The sequence below is a fragment of the Otolemur garnettii genome, unplaced genomic scaffold, assembly GCF_000181295.1.
Source record: "Otolemur garnettii isolate 467f Iridium unplaced genomic scaffold, OtoGar3 scaffold00223, whole genome shotgun sequence".
Lineage (NCBI taxonomy): Eukaryota > Metazoa > Chordata > Mammalia > Primates > Galagidae > Otolemur > Otolemur garnettii.
Genome location: NW_003852618.1, coordinates 1,946,122 through 1,959,584, shown reverse-complemented (window position 1 = coordinate 1,959,584; position 13,463 = coordinate 1,946,122). Strand labels below are relative to the sequence as shown.

At 37.5% G+C, this 13,463-nt stretch overlaps 2 non-coding genes and 1 pseudogene across 2 annotated transcripts; all 3 read right to left on the bottom strand.

Annotated features, from left to right (window-relative positions):
- Positions 1 to 2,280: 2,280 nt before the first annotated feature.
- Positions 2,281 to 2,352, bottom strand: TRNAM-CAU. The gene has a single exon. It is a non-coding gene; the product is annotated as a tRNA-Met (tRNA).
- Positions 2,353 to 4,833: 2,481 nt separating this feature from the next.
- Positions 4,834 to 4,906, bottom strand: TRNAK-UUU. Its single transcript has one exon. It is a non-coding gene; the product is annotated as a tRNA-Lys (tRNA).
- A 7,332-nt stretch (positions 4,907 to 12,238) lies between these two features.
- On the bottom strand, positions 12,239 to 12,583 carry LOC100958026 (annotated as a pseudogene).
- Positions 12,584 to 13,463: the final 880 nt, after the last annotated feature.

Below are 13,463 nucleotides of genomic sequence, written 5' to 3'. Positions count from 1 at the left end.
TAGAGGAGATTACTTCTAGGTTCCCTGAGCGAAAATTAATTTACCTATATCCACATGATTTGTACTTTTAGTAGAATATGTTGTAAAGATCATTTTAGAATGTCAAAGTAGTAAAACATTAAAGAGACCTAAGGGACATGTTAGAAAACATCCAAAAGAAAATGAGAACCCAGATACCCAGAACACAATAACACCAAATTGCTTTTGCTTTTAGAACTCTTGCTCCTAGAAACAGAACTGAGCTTAAGTTTTGGCAGCTTGTAAATTGTGGCGAACTGAAGTCAATGGGATCGTCCCCAGTGATATACATTCAGATTATTAATGACCTCAGAGAAACCCCAACCATCACCCCCAGTGAACTGCAGGTACTGGTTTTTGTTTTGTTTTCTGAGACAGAATCTCATTCTTTTGCTCCAGGTAGAGTACAGTGGATCATCTTAGCTCACCACAACCTCAAACTCCTGGCCTCAAGTGATCATCTTGCCTATGCCTCCCCAGTAGCTGGAACTACAGGCACACACCATAATGCCTGAAAATTTTTTCTTTTTTTAGTAGAGACAGAGTTTTTTCTTGCTCAGGCTGGTCTCATACTCCTGAGTTCAAGCAATCCTCTTTCCTTGGCCTCCCAGAGTCTAGGATCACAGGCATGATCAGGGAAAATTACCTTGTCACTTAGGAAGCCACAGAGTAAAAGAAATGGAAATATTCCTATCCCAAGAAATCAAAGCTATAAGGTGACTTAGAGCTGATATGCATTTGGGACATGCATTTTATGTATAGTTTAGGGGGCCTTAGTCATAAAACTTAACTTGAGATTTGTATTACTTGTCAATTGCTGTAATAAATAACTCCACATTTAGTGGTTTAAAACACCAAATATTTATTATCTTACTGTGTCTGAAGGTCAGAGATTCAGGAATGTCATATTCAGGTACTACTAGCTCAGGGTGTTTAATGGGGTTGCAATTAAAATGTCAGCTAGGGTTCTAGTCCTTTTAAGGGTTGACTAGAGCTGGAGGATCTTTTTTCGATTTCTGTAGCAGGTGTTGGGAGGAAGCATTCTCTTCCCAAATGGGCCAAGACACAGAGCTGTTCTTGATAGAGCTACAGGCCTAGAGACAGCTCCACCACTATGTTAGCCACAAAGACCAAGCCTGATACAGTGATATAGAAAACTACACAAGGGCATGAATATCAGGAGATATTAGGATCATCTTAGAGGTCTGCCTATCTGATCTACCCTTCATCCACCCACGATCCATGTCTCTCCCATATGCAAAATACGCTCACCATCTTCTATGAAAGCCTAAAGGTTTCAGAATTTACCATTTAAAACATATCCATACACTTGGGTATAGTTGCTTAAGTACATCCTCTCAAATAGAGAAGAACTTTGCTGTATAAGCAAGAAAACACCACTACATCGGGACAAAAGTTTGAACCCCTGACTCTCAAAGTGAAAATCTGGTGTTGTACTAACCAAGTCATGTCCTAAGAAAAGACTTATTCATATCCAACAGTTTTAGCAAATATTACTGCTATTGATTGGTATTGTGAAATAATTCTTGGATTCAGAAAAGATGGCTAATGAGAGGATTAAAATTCCATGGAGTCAGTTCATTGAACAGAAGTGCATCAATGTACTCTGAGCATGATTTGGTATTCACCACTGAGCTGTTATTCGTTCTATCTGCACTAAGTCTAAGAAACCATGCTAGTCTACATAGAAGGCATGCATATGGATGGGATCAACACGACAGTCACTTATCTACCTACAGTTTGTAAAAGATGAGAGTCAGAGGTGGAACCAATTGATTGTCTTCAGTAAATAGTGATGGAACATTTAATATCGGCAACCAAAAAGAACCTTTCTGGTGACAAAGAAAAGCAACAGAAGTAATAATAGAGAAGTGGAGAGCAACTAGTTGAGAGAAATAAAGTTATATTTTTCAAATGTTTATTAAAGAAAGAAAATCATTAATAAAGAAGAGAATGTCCTGGCAATTAACAGAAGTAAATGTGGGATGTATCACCTCCTTCTCCATAAACACTTTCATATGAAAGTGAAACAGCACTTTCAATTGTTCCTTTGTTGGCCACAAGGGAGGAAAGGAATTTCACTATATATGCAATGTAGGGCAGACATACCAGTTTCGGAATGAAGAGAACTTCAAAGGCAGATGGGATCGAATTAATAAACCTTAGAGCAGGTGGTTCTTGAGAAGAAACAGTTAAAATCCTATTTATAAGTATTTTCTTCTCCCTGTGTAAAAGCTCTAGTAGCAGAGGATGGTTTCGATCCATCGACCTCTGGGTTATGGGCCCAGCACGCTCCCGCTGCGCCACTCTGCTGCTAGTAATCACAGTCGCACGCCACTTTATTCACTGAGGCTATTACGCTTTCTTCCAACAGCCACAATCGTTTTTTCAGTGTTGAAAAATGTTCCTTTTTAATTGCTTCTTTTTGTATCAGATTGCTTGCTCTGTTCCAATCTCTGCTCCGCAGGTCTGGGATACGCTACGTAACAAGCGGATGGTCACAGGCCATCACTCTTAGGTCTGCGCGCTTTTTCATCCTGCCAAATAGCTGCTTAGAAATCGTTTGCGGGCCGCCCTCGCCGGCTGGCACTCCCCACTCCAGCTCTACCCCCAACTTGCGGAGCAAAACCCTAGGTGTAGTTTTCTTCAGCAGAACCTGGAGAGTCATGGGGTCGCCACTAATACCTCTGGAGAGAAATCGTGTTAATTATGTCATTTGTTTCTGTCAAAAAATTCCCTTAGCCAATCTTTTGAATGAAAAAGAGGAGTTTTATGGGTCCTCCCGCTTTGATGCAGGAAAAAACCTTTATTTTATTACATTTCAACTCTAGTTGTTTGTGTTTTGCGTGACGAAAGCACGCATTAAGGACTTCTGTTTTATACTTCACTAAAACGGTTATCTCCCCCAAAAAGCATTTCTTTGGCTGATTGTGTTGCAAGCATAACTAGTGGAATTTTCAGGAAACACCTCTTTTCTTTGAAAGAATGATTGACAAGCTGTAGCTATTAAGACTTGGGCATTGTATTTGGCAGACATAATTTATTTTAAAAAATAACCAAATGAGTCTATCGTTTCAAGGAAAACAACTGACAATATTTATGACCAAAGATAAAATTAGAACTTTCCAGCAAAAATTAGGATGTTGCAAAACTTGTCTCCACCCCCACAAGGTCGGCAACTTCCGACTTTTGACTCTTATAAGATAGTTATTAAAGTGATTTTTAAAAACTTTTTAGTTGACACATAATAATTGCACACATTTGTGGCAGACAGCGTGATATTTCGATCAGGTCAGGGTAATTAATGTATTTATCAGCTGGAACATTCATCATTTGTGCTGTGAACATTCAAAATTTTCTCTTCTAGTGTTTTGAAAATATGCACTAAATTATTGTTTAGTGCACCCTACAGTGTTACAGAACATTTGAGTTTATTCCTCCTATTTAGCTGTAATTCGGTATCCTTTAAAAAATAAAAAGAAAGGAGGGTGTTTTTTTTTTTTTATTTGCTTGCAAAGGCTCAAGATTTTAAAACAAAATAGAAATCGATGTTCCTGGAAAATAGTAGCTATACAGCTCTAGTTATTATAGGACAACTACATTTTTTTTATTGGATCTCGTTTGGGGCTGTTTTGACCAAAAGAAATACAAAACAATAAACTAAGAAAAACAGGTTCTTCTTCTGGCTTATATCAGGGAACAGGGCTTTTAGGAATTCCCTAAACACCAGCCCTCGTTCACAGCAGCCTCTTGGATGACTCCACATAGAGATCATGAATGAACTGCAAGCTTCACACGTACAGAATAGGAGGGGCTTCTTAGCCGGAGGCAGAACAGGCTAGTTTTATAAGGTAGCTTGAGCAGGAACAAGGACACGACATCATTCAAAAAATAAATTGGTTAACATCAGGTTACTTCAAGTTATTTTCCCTGTGGTTAAAACAAAGGGACTTCTTTATCATACCAGCTCAAGTTGACTGGAAGTATTTTGATTGGTTGTTTTGGATCTCCTGTTTTTTGGTTTTTTCCACACTAGCTTGTTTTGGGAATTTGACTATAATCTCCTCCGGATTTCCTGGAAATCCTGGAAGGTCAGCTCTTAAAAGTAAATAGTTTAGATTTGGGTTTCCTATCATGGGGCCTACTGCAGGAACTCAGTCCAAATCAATGGCTTCCCGTACATTTTAACAGTACTTTTTGTCAAAAATAAGTTAGCTATACTTACATATGGTGATTTCTGGGCTTTCTGTTGGGTATCTCTGATTTGTTTATTCCTTTGCTAGTAACAGCCTTTATTACTCTACGTGTATAAATCTTGAAATGGTTTGTCAGAGAGCTTTCCCCCCTGCCAAGTAGCAATGGGGGAGGGAAGTACTGAAAATCTAAAGCTCCTGGGTTTTGACAAGGTGAGTACTTTACTCGATAATTTCCACTTCCTTTTTAAAAACACCCTCACCAGGATGGGGAATGTGCAGCCTTTCCAGATCCCCAAGTGCCGCCCCTCTACAGCATCCAGACTTCACAGAACAAATCTCTTTATTAAAAGGATTTGTTCAGTAAAATTAGGATACATTCAAAAGGCCACATGTGGCCCGAGGGCGGCAGTTTCCGTTGCTTCTCCACCCCACCCCCACCGAGTGGAACTCCATCCTACTGCAGGGCGTGTTCTTCGGGAAGTGCATGTTTTTATAACTACTACTGTCATCTTCTGATTGCAGTAGAATAACTGATTTATCAGCGTTTCCTATCTCTAAGAGAGGTAAAAACTGACACCTCCTTACAGGAATATTACAGCGCCTGGACAGGGACTTGAACCCTGGACCCTCAGATTAAAAGTCTGATGCTCTACCGACTGAGCTACCCAGGCCCTGAGAAAAACACCTTCACATACACAGAAATAAGATGAATAATCATAGTTTAATGGCATTATTGCCTGATATTAGGATTCGGAAAGCAAAGCAGATGCTTAACCCCTACAGAGGCAATTCACCTGTGACTTATTTATATTTTCTGCAGGTCTGTAAAAAAGGAATGTAGATGACATCAAGAAAACAATTCTTATTTGAGTAGTTTGTGGAAGGAGAAAACTGCTGCTCCACACAGTCTTATTCACTGGGCATCAAGAAATAACCAAAAAAGACACAAAAAAGGAACAGAGGGGGCTATAGTCATAGTGGGGGCAGAGGAGAAAGAAACTGGTTTTCTTATCTAGATTCTAAGAGATTGTTTCTGTTCTACAGAAAACCAGCTACAGTACTATTTCCAGTTTCTACCTGCAGCTCATTAAGTCCTTCAAGACCTTTGAACGGTGTCTGAGGAGAGGACAAGGTCAGGGCTCAGCAAGACATTTCTTGTCTTCCTTTTTCAAGGCCTGTGCTGTCCTGTTCCACAGACTTTAAGGGCTCCCAGTACATATTGTGGTCTTCCTGTGTACATGCTCTCTTCAGTACTCACCTCATCTGCCTTTATTTTATTCCTTTATTGGAAATATGCATTCCCTAACCTACACTTAACATAAACTTTTCATGAAAAATCCAATTTACATATGCTTAAAGAGGGCACTTGCCTCTGCTTCCTCCATCTTGTTCTCCCATATCTCCACCCACAGGAAGATAGTGAAATTCCTGATTATTTCATGTCCTCTCTTTTTTGACCACTTTGCAGTTGGCTTTCTCCTGGGTTGTAGTTCCTTCTCCCATTTGCCTTTGGCAATGGCATATTTAGACATAACCCATTACCTCTTTCTGGGAGTTTTCACTGACACCCCAAATCTGGTTTAAAAGATCCTGGAATACAACCAGGATTCCTGAGATTATTTCAATTCCATTAATATCACTTATATGTTACATTTTAACTATCTCTTATGCAATCATTCCATAAATATTAATATTAGTATGCTCAAGGCTCGATCCTTAAACACCCTGTATATGCAAATGTTTTTTTATAAAGGAAACTGAGCCCTGATCTTTAGCATAAGACTCACTTCCTGCTTGAGAGACCAGAGAATCATGAGAATGGCACGTGAGTTGTGTATGTGCAGAAGATCAGAAAACTGGCCTCCAAAAGAAAATGTATGTGTGAGATATGGCAATAATAATTATGGTAAAGATTCTCTAGATTCCAAAGGTCTCTTGATGCTGGAGGCAGAGGTTGTGCTCAAGGTCTGCAATTTTGCAAAAACAAAGGTAGAGATGTTCTGACCTCCTCCATCTCCTCCCTAATCAGTACTAATGTTGGATAAGCAGCTTTTGTCTAGCTTTTCTTGTGTTATGATAATAAATATGGGCCCACTGGTGGGAATGCAAGCTAACATAACCTTTTTGGAAAGAAGTTTGGAGAATATTCAAGGAACTAAAAGTAGACTTACCTTTCGATCCTGCAATTCCTCTACTAGGTATATACCCAGATGATCAAAAATCATTTTACAATAAAGACATTTGCACCAGAATGTTTATTGCAGCCCAATTCATAATTGCCAAGACATGGAAACAGCTCAAGTGCCCATCAACCAATTTGAATGGATTAACAAATTGTACTATATGTACACCATGGAATACTATGCAGCCACGAAAAAGATGGAGACTTCATATCTTTTATGTTTACCTGGATGGAACTGGAACATATTCTTCTTAGTAAAGTATCTCAGGAATGGAAAATAAGTATCCAGTGTACTCAATACTACTATGAAATCAATATATATTCACCTACACATTCATATGAATGATAAAACATAACTATAGTCCAGAAAGTGGAAGGGAAGGGGGGGGTGAGAAGAGAGAGGGTATTTGGGGGGACCTCATCTAATGTGCATGATGCAATGATACATTTCAAAACTATCAAGAAAAGAATATAATTGTGATGGATGTGTTCATCAGCTCAATATAAGCATCTCATATTGTATATTAAATCATTACACTGAATCCCATAAATGCCTCAATGTACACAGTTATGGTTTAATAAAAACAAAATAAATAAATAAATACACGCCCAAGGTTTACTCGGGAGGGCTCCTCCCAGAGTTCCTCAGTACCTGGCACAGACTTTGTGTCAAGCCTCTGCATTCCTTGTGTTAAGACCCCTTTATCTGGTGCCCCCAAACCCCTTCATTTCTTTTTCCATCTTACATATGCTTTCTTTTTTTCTATTTTTTAGTTCTAGAATTACAACTATATAACTGCTTTTTTGGTAAGCATCTTGTTCCTTAACTTTTCCAAGCTAACTAACTTTTTGAACTCCTAATCTTCTTTCTAGATTTGCTCCTCATCGATCTTCCTCATCTCAATAAACAGACATTCCATCTGTACAATCATCTATAACCTTCGTTCCTTCAGATCCTACATCCCATCTATCAGCTCTATTTTCAAAATATATCCATAACCTAACCTTCTTTTTACAACTTCCATGGCTTTCATGTTACATAATCTATCATCAACACCAAATGTAAAGGCCTGACTCATGAGGAAGAGCAAGGGGGTCCTTGTGGTTAGAGAGGGAGGGGAAGGGAAGATCCCCCAGGCCACTCAAAGCACTTTGTGGCTATTATACTAAATGGAGGGGAACCTGGGGAGAGCCCTCTGAGTAAACCTTGGGCCTCTCTTATCTAGATTTATACAATAGACTTTTTACCGGTCTCCCTGCTTCTATTTACCCTTACTCTCTCACTCCCTATTCTAAATACAGCAGTAGTGCCTCTGTTCAAAATTCTCCGTTGCTATTCTCTTTCGTGCTTTATTTTTCTCACTAGTACTCATCACCACCTACTACATAATATATTTTACTTATTTTCATTTCTTTGTAGTTCCCATTAGAATGCAAACTCCATGAGGACAGAAAGTTTTGCCCACTATGTTCATAGCTATATTTGCAGTGCCTACAGTAGCAGTTCTCAACCTGTGGGTCATGATCACTTTGGGGGTCAAATGACCCTTTCATAGGGGTGACCTAATATCAGATATTTATATTACGATTCATAACAGTAGCAAAATTACAGTTATGAAGTAGCAATAAAAATAATTTTATAGTTGGAGGTCACCACAACATGAGGGTCATCGCATTAGGAAGGTTGAAAACCACTGGCCTAGGGGAATACACATCATAAGTTAGCTACTCATTAATAGTTTGTTGAATAAATGGTCTGCCGAGTACATAGGAAGTACTCAGTATGTGAATTTTCCCACAGGAGGATGTCTAAGCAAAGTCCTAGAGTTTAATCTTGAAAGGAGACAGATATAGTCTGTTCACAGGTAAGTGTTCTGGATTCTGTTTATATAGCTCCCTTGTTGTGATATTGTGTATATACCTAACCAAATTGCTAACCCCAAGGCTGTTATCACTGATTACCATACTAGTCAGTGCTTGTATAAGGAATTGAAGTTAAATCTTGCAGTGTAACTAAGTACCTAAGACTTCTAGTCCCATCTAGAGAGCTGCAACTATTGACCTGTGTAATCACTAGTTCTTTTTAGACCTCTTTGTCCAGGAACAAACCCTGATTCCTGAGCTACTGACTCCTAAGAATGAAGATAACATATAAGGCCCCGAAGGAATGAGAATCCATTCTAAAGAAGGTACACTTTTCTCTAAGGCTTCTTGATAGCACTTTAAGAGATTTTATTTATTTGTTAATTTGGTTATTTGGTATTTTGAAAAGGTAGTATACTCACAGAGTTTAGAAGTATAAATGGCGGCTCGGCGCCTATAGCTCAACCGGCTAAGGCGCCAGCCACGTACACCTAAGGTGGCGGGTTCGAATCCCCAGCCCGGACCCGCCAAACAACAATGACAGCTGCAACCAAAAAATAGCCGGGCGTTCTGGCGGGCGCCTGTAGTCCCAGCTACTTGGGAGGCGGAGGCAGGAGACTCGCTTGAGCCCAGGAGTTGGAGGTTGCTGTGAGCTGTAATGCCACAGCACTCTACCCAGGGGGACAGCTTGAGGCTCTGTCTCAAAAAAAAAAAAAAGAAGTATAAATGGTTACACAGTGAAAAGTTTCCTCCCATCCCTGTCACCTACCTACGTATTTCTTACCCTATCCTTCTTTCTCCTTATGAATTTCTTAACTATTGCTCTGGAATTTTTTTCCGCATTTGGCATGTAGATTCATATGTACTGGACCTCAATTTTGATACTACATAATATATTTTTGAAATTTATTCCACACTGATACACAAAAAGCTTCTTTGTGTTTGATTTACATTTTTCTATTATGAAATACACAGATAAGTAAATAAAACATGTATATATAGCTTTAACAAGGAGTTATGAAATGGACATCTGTTTAATCATAACTCAGGACAAATGGAACACTACTGGCATGTCCTTTTTCATTCACAACCTCTGGCTTCCCCACTCAATCCCATAGTTACAGAAAACCACAATTCTGACTTTCATGGTTATCGCTTATTTACATTCTTAATACCTTTTACCATACACACACATACACATATAAAGATATAACTGAACTTTGGTTTTGAAATTTATATAAGTATAATCATACATTTTGTGTATGTCCTGTTTTCACAAAGTCGGGTTTATAAAATTTATTCATATTATCATATGTAGTTTTGTATCTTCATGGTCATTGTTGAATTGTATTCAACACCATTTATCTAATTGACTCTAAGTGTTCACTCAGGTTGTTTCTGATTCTACTACAGGTTGTTTCTGATTCTACAATACTACTATGAACATTTTTGCATATAGTTCCTACTTCACATGTGTAAATATTTCTCTAGTATAAAAGGATATGTATATCTTCAGTTTACTAGATACTATCCAACTGTTATCCTAAGTGGTTGTATCTAGGCATGTAATCTCCGTGCTTCGTAAGGTGAGGTGGTTAGATTGCTTGAGGCTAGGAGTTCAAGACAAGCCTGGGAACCAAAGAGAGATCCCACCTCTTAAAAAGAAAAAATTCATACTCTAGACTCTCAGAGTAATGGTGAAAGTTCTTATTACTTCACATCCTTGGCAATAATTAATATTCTTGTCTTTTTAATTTTATCAATTCCAATTCTGGCCAAAGATCAGTAGTATCTAATTATAGGATTAATGTGCATTTTCCTAAATTCTAATAGGTTTGATTATTGTAATTATTTCAAAATATGTCCACAAATTCTTTGGCACTTCTCCCATCAAAAGATGGAGTCTAATTCGCCTCTCATTAACTATGTAGGGAACTCACTGACTTACTTTTAACAAACAGAATGAAGCAGAAATTACACTATTCCTAAAATATTAGCTAAATGATAAAAGACAAAACACTTTCTCCTTGTCTCATTTACTTATTCACATATTCTCTTTCTCTCTCCCCCTCTCTCAACTTATCCTTGGGATCTGGCCTCATGCCATGAGGAAGCCAATCAGCAGCATGGAAAACCTACATCTAGTTGGTCCTGTCAGAGTCCGAGTTCAGGTCCCAGCCAAGAGCCAGAACCAAACTCTATACACTGGATTATTGGATTTTTCAGATAATTTCACCCTAGCCTTTGAGCTGCCCAGCTTATACCCAGTGAGTCAAAAATAAACTGATCCCATGGCACAGGTCAAACTGCAGATTTGTGAATAAAATAAATGTTATATTAAGTCACTCACCTTTATGGTGGTTTGTTACATAGCAATACATAAGCCAAATTACCTTTTAATGTGGCCATTTTGGATGTCATCTTTTTGGAAGTGCTGATTCAATAATTTTCTCTATTTTTCTGTTGCTTGTATTTTTCTCATTGATTCATAGAAGATTTTTTAATATTCTGTGTTTTCATGTTAATCCTGGGTAAGATATTTGTGTTGCAAATAACTTCTCCATCCTGTGACTTTCAATTTCATTCTTTTATGGTGTCTTTTAATGAACATAATTCATTTCATTTATAAATTTAATGTCAATGATTTTCTCCTTGCATTTTGAGCCATTATGTCTTGCTCCTTCTTTAAGAAATTCTACCCTATCTGAAAGTCCTATGGATGTTTTTTATATTCTCTTCTAAATGCTTTACACTCTGCCATGTACATTTCAGCATTAATGTACCTGAAATTGATTTTTATACATGGTGTATTTTCTGTATCAATATCTATTTATGCCAGCATGATTTATGAAAAAGTTCTTTCTTTCCTTACTCTTCTGAAATATTCTATTTGTTAGGTACAAAATGTGCTCTTTGCTCGGGTCCTTTGTTCCATTTGTCCATCTTTACACCAATAGCATACTGTCAGTTGATACAGCTTTAAATGAAGTTTTCATATGTGACTGAGCAAGTATCCCCTTCTTTCCTTCGTCTTTAATAACGCTTTAGCTTTTCTTGATCTTTGTGCTCTCATAAAAATATTTAGAAAAAACTTAAGTTCAGCAAATGTTGATATTTGAATTGGAATTACATTAATCTATTAATACAATTAAATGTAAATATTTTTATAATATTGTATATTACAATATAAATGTGTATTTTCATTTATCTAAATCTTATTTGATGTCTCTCAATAGAGTTTGATTTTTCCTATGAAGGATTTCACAGAAATATATTCCTTTGTATTTGATCTTTAGTGTTCTTTTACATGAAATATTTTTTCATTTGTTAGAACATTTCTTTATTGACTGTGCACAGTTATTAACAATTCACATTTCACTTTACTAAGTGGAAGAGCATTTATTTCTTCATTAAAAAGTTATGTTCTCCAAGGCAGCAGTAGGAATCCAGAGCCTTCATTGTTTAGACTGTACTAGTGAATGTGAAATGCTTCAATATTAACACAAAAGGGATAGGTACCAGGTGTCCTCCAACTACGGCCTGCGGGCCACTTGCAACCCTCCTAGGACATTTATCCGGCCCGCTGGGTGTTTTTGCTGCTGCTGCCTGTCCTGCTTAGCAGCCGACTTGTCCCGGCGTCCACAGTCCGGCCCTCCAACAGTCTGAGGGACAGTGAACTGGCCCCCTGTTTAAAAAGTTTGAGGACCCCTGGTAAGCCAAATGGATTTCTCCCTCCTTCCATTATCTCTTTCCCTGCTAGTATACTCCTCTTATTTTATAAAATGCCAATAAATAAACAGTTGCCGCAAGCAACAGAGGAGTTTCAACATTTGGCAGTAGTTGAGTTCAGAACATCCATAGGGCTCTGTGAAAGTGATAAAGGGAGTATGAAGCCATGGACATTTCTTCAGAAAGATACTTTATGTAAAAAGAGGGTTGAAAATCATGAGGGCATTAATCAGCCTTCAGCACTTTGTGGCTCAAGATTCAGGAGGTATTTTTCAAGATTTGAACTGTTTACTCAACTCCCCCAGAAACTGGCCATTCAAATGAAAGACAGGAATGTCAAATTTATACCTTTCAGACCAAGCAGAGTTTTCTGGAAGGAAGTGTGATGTCCACCTCCTGTAAAATAAACCTTTCATAAGGCTTGAGTACTTCCTTGGCTTCCTCACAAAGGCGGGGATGGATACTTTATGAATAAGGTCAGCGTATACACAGTTGTCTTAGAGCCAGAGAGATTTCACAAGAGTCCAAAGGAAGATTTGGCAAGTCTTATGCTATTTCCTTGAAGCTAGAGCATATTAATTCTGATCCAGATAGAATATAATTGGAAACAAGATTAAAACTTCATTCAGGAACTATTCCAGCTGGATTTTGGCTTTTTCTGATGTATACTCCTGAACTTCACACCTTAACTGATGTATTTTTAAATTTAATTTCTATTTGTTACTGGATATATAGAATAAAAATTGATTTTATATACAGAAATCTTGCTAAATCTCTTAATGATTTGAATCATTTATCTCTGGATTTAAACTTTTTCTGCATATTAAAATAGAATCTTTAAATAATAAGAATTTTATTTCATTATTTCCTACTTTCTTTTAATTTGTCTTTCTTTATTGCATTGAGTAGGACTTAAGTACAATTTGATGGTCTTATTTCCACTCTAAGATAGCTTTCACCATATCCCCATAAAATATGATTTTGTCCTTGACTTTTGGTACATGTTCTTTTTCAGATTAAGTTCTCTACTATTCCTAGTTTGCTTAGAGGAATTTTATCATTATTATTACTGAATGTTGAATTTTACCAAACACATATCCAGCATCCACTGAGATAATTTGTTTCTCCTTTGATCTTTTAATGTGATGAATTAACATAGGTTGATTTTTCTAAGCTTCAGCCAACTTTCATTATTTAGATTAAACCAATTTAGTCATGCTATATTATCTTTCACACATATGTTGCTAGGCAGTGGATCAATATTTTTTTTCAGGAGTTTTGTGTCTATGTTCATGAAAGAGACTGGCTTATAATTTTCTTTTCTAAGTATTTGTCAGATTTTTGTGTCAAGGTTACACCAGACTCATACAAGTTGAAGCCTTCAGACTCTCTAGTCTCTGAAACAAAGAAGCAGCTCTTCCTTAACTGCTAGATAGAATCTACTGGTAAAGCTA